Consider the following 14,406-nt stretch of genomic DNA (forward strand, 5'->3'; position numbering starts at 1 on the left):
AGCTACTCAAAGCATACAACAAAAGTCCCTTCGTGAGCATGAGCCAAAAGGGATCAGAAAATACAATTGCAAGCATGTGAACATAGCAAAAACATAAACAGATTCAGACTTAGTGAAAAACTGGAGCATGGCAAAACAGATAACGAGTAGGCATGTTTACGAGCTCGATGCACACACTACGAGGCATTGCATGACAAACTCAGCATACACCCAGCAAATAGACATGGCATAGAAGCTAGACATGGCAATAACAACATCATATCATGCACGGATCAACAACAACAAGCTCGGCAAAAGTGCTAAACATGTTAACAATCTGCCAGGAACATTTTATAGCAAAAGTAGAGCTCGATTGAGTCAAGCTAGGGTGCTCCATAATTGCAAACAAAGACATGGATGGATAGAGCACCACAATATCTACAAAACATCCTTACTGATCATGCTCAAAAGAGGCACGGATCACTAGGAAACAACATGAACATATGGCATAAAAATAATGATAGGGCAAGGACTTAGTGAAATTCTAAGTCCCTGAAATCAGCATCATTGAGTAAGCTACTTTGCATGCTTGTGCTAGTCACCACAAAGATCACAAAAATACATGGCATACACCCTTGTAAAGATGGCATGGCATACTACAAAACATATGTAGAGCTCAGGATCATAGCATGCACACATTAATCATGGCAAAAATGACAAAAGTGCATTTGCTGAAACAGATCTGAAACTATCATCACATAGCCCTCTTCCAACAGCATTTCGGGCATCAAGCTGAGCTCAAATGAGAATGATGCAATGAGATGAAATAATGTACTCTTCGAGACAAACATTTTGATATGCTACACGCACGAATTAGAGCCATGGTGATGAAGTTATGTACGACAAAGTTTGCATAAAATAACTGGGATTAGGGTTTCGGGGGAAAGTCAACCGGATCTGGATCTGGCACTGTAGCGGTACTGTACCAGCGAGGTCGCCGAAATCCAAGCTCGTCGTCGCTGGAGATGGGAGGTTCGCCGGAGAGAGCTGTCGGCGTCGAGGAAGGAGGCCGGAGCTTGGGGACGAGGTGGAGGAGCTCGCTAGCGTCGGTGGCCGGAGTAGACGCCTGGCATGGTGGCGCGGCGGAGCCGGGCTGCGGCGGGCGTCTTCGGCGATGAGGCGGAGCAGGGCGACGGTGGTGCGTTGCGGCGGCGCGGAGCAGAGGTAGGCGGCGGGGCGTGCGGTAGGAGGCGGCGGGGCGACGTGGGCCGCGGGGGCCGGATCCGGGCTCCCCGGGCCGCGCGGTGGGAGGAGGCGGCGGAGCCAATGGGACGATGACACGTGGTGGCGGTGGAGCAAGTCGGACACGTTCGGCCCGAATCGGACGTGTCCGGCGGCGAGAGGTAGGAGGAGACTAGGGTTAGGTAGGGAATGATCCGAAAATTTCGGGGGGATGCCTTTATATAGAGGTAGAGGGAGCTAGGAGACTCCAAATTGAGCACGGTTTGTGGCCACGCGATCGTCATCGAACGGCCTAGGTGATGAAAGAGGTTTAGGTGGGTTTTGGGCCACTTTGGAAGGGTGTTGGGCTGCAACACACACGAGGCCTTTTCGGTCCCTCGGTTAACCGTTGGAGTATCAAACGAAGTCCAAATGACACGAAACTTCACAGGCGGTATACCGGTAGTAAACCAAGGCCGCATGGCAAGTCTCGGTCCAATCCGGAAATGTTTAACGCACGCGCACGAAAAGAGGTAAAAAGGACCACCGGAGGACATAGGAGCGCCGGAATGCAAAACGGACAACGGGGAAAATGCTCGGATGCATGAGACGAACACGTATGCAAATGCAATGCACATGATGACATGATATGACATGCATGACAAAGATGAAAACACACGAAGGAAAAAACCCGACAACGAGGAAATGACATAACTTAATGCCGGAAAAGGCAAGAGTCGGAATACAATTAAGGTAGTTACATCCGGGGTGTCACAACACTCCACCACTACGAAAGGATCTCGTCCCGAGATCTAGGACTGGAAAAACTCCACGTACTCGGAACGGAGGTGATCCTCGCGTTCCCAGGTGGCTTCACGGTCGGAATGATGTGACCACTTTACTTTGAGGAATTTGATAGACTTGTTGCGTGTCTTGCGCTCAGTTTCTTCAAGAATAGCAACTGGGCGCTCATGATAAGACAGGTCTTCTTGGAGATCAATGTCTTCAAAGTTGACGGTGCGGTCAGGAGTCTTGAAGCACTTGAGGAGTTGAGAGACATCAAACATGTCGTGCACGTTTGCAAAGTTGGAGGGGAGCTCAAGTTGATAGGCGAGATCGCCTCTCTTGCTGACGATCTTGAAAGGACCCACGTATCTAGGGGCAAGCTTCCCTTTGATACCGAAGCGACGAGTACCTTTCATTGGAGAGACGCGGAGGTAGACATGGTCTCCGATCTCGAAAGCCAAGTCATGATGCTTGCTATCATAGTAACTCTTCTGGCGCGATTGCGCGGCTTTGAGATTATCACGAATGACTTTGCACATAGCTTCTACCTCTGTGATTAAGTCATTTCCAAGAAGTTGACATTCACTAGTCTCTGACCAGTTAAGAGGAGTACGGCACTTCCTGCCATAGAGAATTTCGAATGGGGCCTTGCCCGAACTCGCTTGAAAGTTGTTGTTGTAGGAGAACTCAGCATATGGAAGACAATCTTCCCACTTCATACTGAAGGAGATGACGCAAGCCCTGAGCATATCTTCAAGAATCTGATTTACTCGCTCGACTTGGCCACTAGTTTGAGGATGAAAAGTTGTGTTGAAGCGAATGTTGGTGCCCATGGCCTTCTGAAAAGAATACCAGAACTTAGAGGTGAAGATGCTGCCACGATCTGAAGAAATCAACTGCGGAATGCCGTGTAGAGAGACAATCCGGGAGGTATATAGCTCTGCCAACTGAGCTACTGTGATAGATTCTTTGATAGGAAGAAAATGAGCCACTTTAGTGAGTTTGTCGATGACAACGAAGATAGCATCATTTCCATGCTTGGACTTTGGAAATCCAGTCACGAAGTCCATCTCAATATGGTCAAACTTCCATTCTGGAATGGCAAGAGGTTGGAGGAGACCAGCTGGTCGTTGGTGTTCTATCTTCACTCTTCTGCAGACATCACATTCGTTCATGAACTGAGCAATCTCACGCTTCATTCGAGTCCACCAATACGACTGCTTGAGGTCATGGTACATCTTTGTACTTCCAGGGTGAATAGAGAGGAGTGAATCGTGAGCCTCATTCATAATGACTTTACAAAGGTCACCTTTAGGCACAACAATGCGATCCTCGAAGAATAGAGTATCCTTGTCATCAAGGCGATAGCACTTGTACTTAGGTTGACTCTTGGCAATCCCAATCTTCACCTTCTTCACCATAGCATCAAGAAGTTGAGCCTCGCGAATCTGATCTTCCAAAGTAGGAGAGACTTGGACGTTGGCGAGGAAACCTTGAGGAACGACTTGCAGATTGAGTTTGCGGAAAGCTTCACAAAGCTCGGGTTGGTAAGGCTTGAGAATCAAACTGTTGCAGTAAGCCTTCCTGCTCAATGCGTCAGCAATTACATTGGCCTTTCCTGGAGTATATTCGATACTCGGATTATACTCTTGAATCATTTCGACCCAACGAGCCTGCCTGAGGTTGATATTAGGCTGAGTGAAGATGTACTTGAGACTCTTGTGGTCAGTGAAGATGTCCACTTTTCTTCCCAATAAGAGATGTCTCCAAGTTAAAAGAGCATGGACAACTTCCGCCAACTCGAGGTCGTGAGTGGGGTAGTTCTTTTCGTTGGGCTTCAACTGGCGAGAGGTATAGGCCACAACTTTCTTCTCTTGCATCAATGCTGCACCAAGACCTTCAAGGTAAGCATCACAGAAGACCTCAAGCGGTTTGGATTCATCAGGAGGAGTCAGAACTGGAGCAGTGACTAACTTCTCTTTCAGGGTGTTTAAAACGATGTCACATTCAGGAGACCAGACGTACTTCACATGCTTCTGGAGAAGGTTAGAAAGAGGCTTCGTGATCTTAGAGAAGTTCTCGACGAACCTTCGACAATAGCTTGCGAGACCAAGGAAACTGCGGAGTTGCTTCACGTTCTAAGGTGGTTCCCAATTCACAATTGCAGATACCTTCTAAGGATTCACCGCTATGCCCTTGGCAGAAATGATATGCCCAAGGTAGAGAACCTCATCGAGCCAAAACTCGCACTTTGAAAACTTGGCATAGAACTGATGTTCTCTGAGCTTATCCAGCACCAAACGCAAGTGCTTGGCATGATCCTCCTTGTTCTTGGAAAAGACCAAAATGTCATCGGGGTAGACCAAGACGAAGTCATTTGTGTAGGCATTAAAGATGAAATTCATCATGTGAGAGAATGTTGGAGGAGCGTTGACGAGGCCGAAAGACATGACAGTGTATTCATATGAACCATAGCTTGTTCTGAATGTTGTCTTGGGGGTATCTTGTTCACGAATGCGAATCTGATGATAGCCCATACGGAGATCAAGCTTGGAGAATACTTGATCACCTTTGAGTTGTTCAAATAGCTCGTTGATGTTGGGAAGTGGGTACTTGTTCTTTATGGCCTTCTTGTTCAATGGACGGTAGTTGACACAAAGTCGGTCTGTTCCATCCTTCTTCTTCACAAAAAGAACTCCACAACCCCATGGAGAAGAACTTGGTCGGATGAGACCCATTCACTCTTAAATATCGAGTTGCTTCTTCAGCTCTTTCAACTCTTCAGGTACAAGCTTGTAAGGACGTTTGCCAACAGGTTTCGTGCCAGGCTCAAGATCGATGACGAATTCAACTGGCCGGTGCGGAGGCATTCCTGGAAGCTCTTCTGGAAAGACGTCTTGATATTCGCAAACGACTGGAATTTGAGAGATGGCATCCAGCTCGCCTTTCTCATTAAGAGAAAACAGTCGAATGGTATCGTCATTAGCGGCAAAGACGATTACATCCTCAGACGAATGAGTCAATTGAATCTGCCTGGCAACACAATCAAGCTGAGTCTTGTGCTTAGAAAGCCAGTCCATTCCAAGAATAAGATCAATATCCGAGTTGCCAAGGACCATTGGAGAAGCCAGAAACTTGAAGTCGCCCATCATGATAGAAACATCCGGGACTATTGAGGTAGCCCTCATAGACTTGGCCGGAGAAACCACTCCCATGGGTTTACCCAACATTTTTGAAACGAAGTCATGCTTTGAAACAAATGATCTTGACATGAAACAATGCGATGCACCAGTATCAAAAAGGACTTTTGCAGGAGTAGAGTTAACTGGAAAGTTACCCATAATCACATCTGACGAGTCCTCTGCCTGAGCTGCGTTCAACAAGTTGACCTTGGCGTGCTTGGGATTATGCTTGACCACTGCGGTGCTGGCAGACCTCACAGGAGGAGGAGGAGGAGGAGGAGGAAGACACCTCTGATTGAAGCATTTGTTGGCATAGTGACCCTTCTGCTGACACTTGTTGCACATGACCTACGAGAGTGGACGGTGATACGGAGCACTTGATCTTGGAGCTTGAGACGAAGTCTTGTTCTGAAAGCCTGGGTTGGGTGGGTGGGAAGATCCATTGCCACCTTTGCTCTTCTGTTCATAAGGCTGACGGAACGGAGGAGGAGGCAGCCAATACTTTTGCTGCTTAGCCACTTGAGTTGAGGAAGAAGGAGTTGCATCTCTGACTCGCTTCTTGGAAGCATCGCACTTGAGTTGAGCAGTATCTTGCTTCATTGCCATATTGTAGAACTTATCGTACTTCTTCAGCACAAAAAGGACGAGAGCTAGTTGGAGATCTTCTCTGAGGCCACCCCTGAACTGGTAAATCATGATCTTCTCATCAGGGATGTCTTGCTTGGCGAAACGAGCGAGCCTCTGGAACAGAATGTTATACTAGTAAACAGACAAGCTGCCTTGCTTCAGGTTGCGGAATTCCTCACGCTTGCGTTCAACAACGCTCTAAGGAATGTGATGAGCTTTGAGTCTTGACAGAATTCATCCCAGGTAATCACACGGCCTCCTCTGGAATCTTTGTATTGCTGAAACCATTCTGCAGCTTGGTCTTTGAGTTGGAAGGAGGAAAACTTGACAAAGTCCTCAGGCCTGACATTGCTGCACTCGAAATGCTTGTAGATATCCACGAGCCAATCATCACTGTCTGAGGCCTCGACACAGTTGTTGAAGGTCTTTGGCTGGTTAGAGAGGAACTGGTTGAGTGTTGCCATGGCCATGATTCTGATTAGAGAGGAACTGATTTTGATTGTTGCCATGGCCATGATTCCCTTGGTTGCGCTCTTGCAGAATTTGCATGATCAGCTGCGTGTTTGCATTGGTAGTGGCCATCACAGCTTGCCATGCCTCCGGAGGTGGAGGTGGTGGTGGCGGATCAGGATTCGGAGTCGTGCGCGTTGGAGGAGCCAACCTCGAGAGGGTGACATCCCTTAGCATCTTGACAAACATATATTCAAGCTGAATCCAAAGGATAGTAATAGCAACATATAGTCTTCACATCTGAACAAAATGAACGAATGCATTCCAATTGAAATGGTCACACTTCCATAAATTGAGAAGCCACTTAGATAGAGGTGGAAGAATAAAACAACAAGGTACGGACAAGAACAAATACTTGGTAAGGATTACCCAATCACAAACCAAATATCCGCGGAAGAAGAACTAGAGCTACATGAATTCCCACCTATGAAACTCCTGAACCTTCGCGGTTATGCAATCAGGTGTTGGGGATACAGGGGAAGCATAATATCTCACCCAAAGCTAGCAAATCCTACATCAAGTTGTATCCATCCTTCAACACATAACCAAGAAACCTTCGGAAATCATTTACCTCAACCTTCGAAAAGCATCCGTTATACGAGTTATGGAAATACTCCCGAACTCCCGCCCCAGTACTGGGTGGCGTCGAGGTTATCTCACCAACAACTGCATAAAAGAGATTTTCGATGTCGGCGAAACTCAGGTATTCCAGAAGTACAACGATAAAATTGTGACGGCAACACCTCGGAGCTCAACTCCCCGGGACACTGCCACAACCCCTAAATGTCAGGAGGCACCAAGAACAATGTTCTCGTCACAAAACCATCGGAACGATTCCAAGATACCCGCGTGATCCTAAAAAATTTGTGAAATTTGAGAAGATAAGAGTCAAAACTCTACGTCAGTATGCCTCACCAGAGCGACGAAGGGACTAAGGAGTAAAAAGAATTCATAACTCTCCGATATATATAATCCTAAATGACTCAAAAAGAATTCATAACTCTCTGATATATACAACCTACGTCAAGCATTACTCCAACACCGTGTTCGCTTCCCGGACTCCACCGAGAAGAGACCATCACGGTTACACACGCAGTTGGTGCATTTTAATTAAGTTAAGTTTCAGGTTATCTACAACCGGACATTAACAAATTCCCATCTGCCCATAACCGCGGGCACGGCTTTCGAAAGTTCAAAACCCTGCAGGGGAGTCCCAACTTAGCCCATCACAAGCTCTCATGGTCAACGAAGGATATTCCTTCTCCCAAGACATTCCGATCAGACTCGGCACCCCGGTTACAAGACATCTCGACAATGGTAAAACAAGTCCAGCAAGACCACCCGCTGTGCCGACAAATCCCGATAGGAGCTGCACATATCTCGTTATCAGGACACACCGGATAAGCTAAGCGTACAAAAGCCAACGTAACCCAAGTTGCCAAGGGACGGCCCCGCACGGTGCTCTGGGTTGGACCAACACTTAGAGAAGCACTGGCCCGGGGGTTTAAAATAAAGATGACCCTTGAGTCCGCGAAACCCAAGGGAAAAAGGCTACGTGGCGAATGGTAAAAACAAGGTTGGGCCTTGCTGGAGGAGTTTTATTCAAGGCGAATTGTCAAGGGGTTCCCATTATAACCCAACCGTGTAAGGAACGCAAAAATCCGGGAACATAACACCGATATGACGGAAACTAGGGCGGAAAGAGTGGAACAAAACACCAGGCATAAGGCCGAGCCTTCCACCCTTTACCAAGTATATAGGTGCATTAAGATAAAAAAGATAATATGGTGATATCCCAACAATAAACATGTTCCAACAAGGAACAAACTCCAATCTTCACCTGCAACTAGCAACGCTATAAGAGGGGTTGAGCAAAGCGGTAACATAGCCAAACAACGGTTTGCTAGGACAAGGTGGGTTAGAGGTTTGACATGGCAATTTGGGAGGCATGATAAGCAATTGGTATGTATCGTAGCATAGGCATAGCAAAAGAGCGAGCATCTAGCAAGCAAAGATAGAAGTGATTTCGAGGGTATGGTCATCTTGCCTGCAAAGTTCTTAGAGTCGACTTGATCCTCGTAAGCGTACTCAACGGGCTCCTCATTCGCGTACTCATCTCCCGGCTCTACCCAAACAAGAACAACAAGCAAAAGGAACACAATCAACCACGTGCAATGCTCAAGCAACATGATGCAAACATGGTATGTTATGCGGGATGCGATATGCGATGCATATGCAAGATTTGGAAAAGGAAAGATTGAACCTGGCCTCAACTTGTAAATCCAAGAGTGCCACTGTAAAGGGGAGGTGATTTCGGTTGAAATCGATATAAAGATCACCGGAATCGGATGCACGGTTTGGAAATGGCAAGCAAAACAAATATGGCACTGGTCTACGATAATCAGCACGAGACCACCTAAATGCATCAAGAACAACATGCTACAGCACTCCAACATGACAACAAAATACATGGAAGGGATCCACTCATGATGCCTGACAAAAGATGAACACTGAGCTATGGCTAATTCACGCAATAACAAGCTCAAACAAGCATGGCAAAAGTGCAAAAGATAATAGGTTTCAGACTTAGTGAAATTAACAGCATGTCAGGAATTTATCATCAGGAAGCAATGTTTAGAGCACGATAACTATATGCTACAGGAACATAACATAGCAAAGCAAGGCATGGAATGAAGCTACTCAAAGCATACAACAAAAGTCCCTTAGTGAGCATGAGCCAAAAGGGATCAGAAAATACAATTGCAAGCATGTGAACATAGCAAAAACATAAACAGATTCAGACTTAGTGAAAAACTGGAGCATGGCAAAACAGATAACGAGTAGGCATGTTTACAAGCTCGATGCACTCACTGCGAGGCATTGCATGACAAACTAAGCATACACCCAGCAAATAGACATGGCATAGAAGCTAGACATGGCAATAACAACATCATATCATGCACGGATCAACAACAACAAGCTCGGCAAAAGTGCTAAACATGTTAACAATCTGCCAGGAACATTTTATAGCAAAAGTAGAGCTCGATTGAGTCAAGCTAGGGTGCTCCATAATTGCAAACGAAGACATGGATGGATAGAGCACCACAATATCTACAAAACATCCTTACTGATCATGCTCAAAAGAGGCACGGATCACTAGGAAACAACATGAACATATGGCATAAAAATAATGATAGGGCAAGGACTTAGTGAAATTGTAAGTCCCTGAAATCAGCATCATTGAGTAAGCTACTTTGCATGCTTGTGCTAGTCACCACAAAGATCACAAAAATACATGGCATACACCCCTGTAAAGATGGCATGGCATACTACAAAACATATGTAGAGCTCAGGATCATAGCATGCACACATTAATCATGGAAAAAATGACAAAAGTGCATTTGCTGAAACAGATCTGAAACTATCATCACATAGCCCTCTTCCAACAGCATTTCGGGCATCAAGCTGAGCTCAAATGAAAATGATGCAATGAGATGAAATAATGTACTCTTCGAGACAAACATTTTGATATGCTACACGCACGAATCAGAGCCACGGTGATGAAGTTATGTACGACAAAGTTTGCATAAAATAACTGGGATTAGGGTTTCGGGGGAAAGTCAACCGGATCTGGATCTGGCACTGTAGTGGTACTGTAGCAGGTACTGTAGCAGCGAGGTCGCCGGAATCCGAGCTCGTCGTCGCCGGAGATGGGAGGTTCGCCGGAGAGAGCTGTCGGCGTCGAGGAAGGAGGCCGGAGCTTGGGGACGAGGTGGAGGAGCTCGCCGGCATCGGCGGCCGGAGTAGGTGCCTGGCGCAGTGGCGCGGCAGAGCCGGGCTGCGGCGGGCGTCTTCGGTGACGAGGCGGAGCAAGGCGGCGGTGGTGCGTTGTGGCGGCACGGAGCAGAGGTAGGCGGCGGGGCGACGTGGGCCGGCTCCGGGCTCCCCGGGCCGCACGGTGGGAGGAGGCGGTGGAGCCAATGGGACGACAACACGTGGCGGTGGCGGAGCAAGTCAGACACGTCCGGCCCGAATCGTAAGTGTCCGGCGGCGAGAGGTGGGAGACTAGGGTTAGGATAGGGAATGATCCGAAAATTTCGGGGGGATGCCTTTATATAGAGGTAGAGGGAGCTAGGAGACTCCAAATTGAGCACGGTTTGCGGCCACGCGATCGTGATCGAACGGCCTAGGTGATGGAAGAGGTTTAGGTGGGTTTTGGGCCACTTTGGAAGGGTGTTGGGCTGCAACACACACGAGGCCTTTTTGGTCCCTCGGTTAACCACTGGAGTATCAACGAATTCCAAATTACACGAAACTTGGCAGGCGGTCTGCCGGTAGTAAACCAAGGCCGCATGGCAAGTCTCGGTCCAATCTGGAAATGTTTAACGCCCGCACACGAAAAGAGGTAAAAAGGACCACCGGAGGACATAGGAGCGACGGGATGCAAAACGGACAACGGGGAAAATGCTCGGATGCATGAGACGAACATGTATGCAAATGCAATGCACATGATGACATGATATGACATGCATGACAAAGACGAAAACACACGAAGGAAAAAACCCGACAACGAGGAAATGACATAACTTAATGTCGGAAAAGGCAAGAGTCGGAATACAATTAAGGTAGTTACATCCGGGGTGTTACATGTTTTGCATAAAGGTGGCTGGTGGGTGTCTGTTTCTCCAAATTTAGTTGAATCAAATTTGACTATGGTCGGTCCTTGTTGAAGGTTAAAACAGCAAACTTGATGAAAAACCATTGTGGTTTTGATGCGTAGGTAAGAACGGTTCTTACTAGAAGCCCGTAGCAGCCACGTAAAACTGATTTTTGTAGGGCATGTTGTGATGTGATATGGTCAAGACATGATATGATATACGTTGTTTTATGAGATGATCATGTTTTGTAAAATTTATCGGCAACTGGCAGGAGCCTTATGGTTCTCGCTTTATTGTATGAAATGCAATCGCCATGTAATTGATTTACATTATCACTATGCGTTAGCGATAGTTATAGAAGCAATAGTTGGTGAAACGACAACGACGCTACGGTGGAGATCAAGGTGTCAAGCCGGTGCCGATGAAAATCATGACGGTACTTTGGAGATGGAGATCAAAGGCACAAGATGATGATGGCCATATCATGTCACATATTTTGATTGCATGTGATGTTTATCTTTTATGCATCTTATTTTGCTTAGTACGGCGGTAGCATTATAAGATGATCCCTTACTAAAAATTTCAAGGTATAAGTGTTCTCCTTGAGTATGCACCGTTGCGACAGTTCGTCGTGCCGAGACACCACGTGATGATCGGGTGTACTAAGCTCTGCGTTCACATACAACGGGTGCAAGACAGTTTTGCACGTGTGGAATACTCGGGATAAACTTGACGAGCCTGGCATGTACAGACATGGCCTTGAAACATTGGGGGCCGAAAGGTCGAACATGAATCGTATAGTAGATATGATCAACATAGAGATGTTCACCATTGAAAACTACTCCATCTCACGTGATGATCGGACATGGTTTAGTTGATATGGATCACGTGATCATTTAGATGACTCGAGGGATGTCGATCTAAGTGGGAGTTCTTAAGTAATATGATTAATTGAACTTAATTTATCATGAACTTAGTCCAGTTAGTTTTTACTTATCTATGTTGTAGATCAATAGCTTGCGATATAGCTCCTATATATATTTTTGATATGTTCCTAGAGAAAAGTTGAAAGATGATAGTAGCAATGATGCGGACTGGGTCCGTGATCTGAGGATTATCCTCGTTGCTGCATAGAAGAATTATGTCCTTGATGCACCACTAGGTGACAGACCTATTGTAGGAGCAGATGCAGACGTTATGAACGTTTGACAAGCTCGGTATGATGACTACTTGATAGTTTAGTGCACCATGCTTTACAGATTAGAACCGGGACTTCAAAAAAATTGAATGCCACGGAGCATATAAGATGTTCCAAGAGTTGAAATTGGTATTTCAGACTCATGCCCATGTCGAGAGGTATGAGACCTCTGACAAGTACTTTGCCTACAAGATGGAGGAGAATGGCTTAGCCAGTGAGCGTGTACTCAGAATGTCTGGGTACTACAATCGCTTGAATCAAGTGGGAGTTAATCTTCCAGATAAAATAGTGATTGATAGAGTTCTCTAGTCACTATCACCAAGTTACTAGAACTTCGTGATGAACTATAATACGCAAGGGATGACAAAAACGATTCCCAAGCTCTTCGCGATGCTGAAATCGATGAAGGTAGAAATCAAGAAAGAGCATCAAATGTTGATGGTTATCAAGACCATTAGTTTCAAGAAAATGGCAAGGGAAAGAAACGGGACTTCAAGAAGAACGACAAACAAGTTTTCACTCCCATGAAGAACCACAAAGCTGGACCTAAGCCTAAAACTAAGTGCTTATACTACAAAGGGAATGGTCACTAGATGCCCCAAATACTTGGTGGATAAGAAGGATGGCAAAGTGAACAAAGGTATATTTGATATACAGATTATTGATGTGTACCTTACTAGTGTTCGTAGTAGCCCATGGGTATTTGATACAGGTTCAGTTGCTAAGATTACTAACTTGAAACAGGAGTTGCAGAATGAACAGAGACTAGTTAAGGGTGAGGTGACGATGTGTGTTGGAAGTGATTACAAGGTTGATACGATCACCATCGCACACTCCCTCTACCTTCGGGATTAGTGTTGAACCTAAATAAATGTTATTTGGTGTTTGCGTTGAGTATGAATATGATTATATCATGTTTATTGCAATACGGTTATTCATTTAAGTCAGAGAATAATTGTTGTTCTGTTTACATGAATAAAACCTTCTATGGTCATACACCCAGTGTGAATGGTTTATTGAATCTCGATCGTGATGATACACATATTCATAATATTGATGCCAAAAGATGCAAAGTTAATAATGATAGTGCGACATATTTGTGGTAGTGCCGTTTAGGTCATATTGGTGTAAAGCACACGAAGAAACTCCATGCGGATGGACTTTCGGAATCACTTGATTATGAATCATTTGATGCTTGCGAACCATGCCTCATGGGCAAGATGACTAAAACTCCATTCTCCGGAACAATGGAGCGAGCCACTAACTTATTGGAAATAATACGTACCGATGTATGCGGTCCGATGAGTGTTGAGGCTCGCAGCGGGTATCATTATTTTCTGACCATCACAGATGACTTGAGCAGATATGGATATATCTACTTAATAAAACACAAGTCTGAGACATTTGAAAAGTTCAGAGAATTTCAGAGTGAAGTGGAGAGTCATCGTAACAAGAAAATAAAGTTTACACGATATGATCGCGGAGGCGAATATTTGAGTTACGAGTTTGGCTTCATTTAAAACAATGTGGAATAGTTTCAAAACTCATGCCACCTGGAACACCACAGCGTAATGGTGTGTCCGAACATCGTAACGTAGTTTATTAGATATGGTGCGATCTATGATGTCTCTTACCGATTTACCACTATCGTTTTGGGGTTATGCATTAGAGACAGCTGCATTCACGTTAAATAGGGCACCATCTAAATCCATTGAGATGAATCGTGATGAGGACATCAATACCATTGTTACACCCACAGCCCCTGCTGCTATCCATACCGGACCAATTACTAAGCTCACGCACGCCAATTGAATAATCAGGTACTTTCGTTTCTTGGTAACGATTCTAATGTTCATGAGAATATGATGCTGCCTAAATTGGATACATTTGTTTTGCTTACAAATGAAGGGCCTAGCTTGGACAAGAAAGATGAACCTTGGAGCAAGTTCAAGCATGGAGATGATGGCATGCGCAAGGGGAACAAGGACGGAGTTACAAGTGATGATTCCAGGACTTTGAAGCCACCATAATGAGTGCATGAAGCCTTGGACGAAATATACAAGATGCCACTTCATAAATTTCATCCAGAGGCTATTCTAGCTGTTGTGTCACCTTATTTTTGGGCCAGGCCCATGTAATTTCAAAATACTTGATTATAGGCAGTTTTTAGAGTCCGTATGTGTGGGGAAACAAGAGTTAGGGTTGGTTTCGGACCCCTCCTCCAAGGGCCACAAAATCCCCCCCC

The sequence above is a fragment of the Triticum dicoccoides genome, chromosome 2A, assembly GCF_002162155.2.
Source record: "Triticum dicoccoides isolate Atlit2015 ecotype Zavitan chromosome 2A, WEW_v2.0, whole genome shotgun sequence".
In the NCBI taxonomy this organism is placed as follows: domain Eukaryota; kingdom Viridiplantae; phylum Streptophyta; class Magnoliopsida; order Poales; family Poaceae; genus Triticum; species Triticum dicoccoides.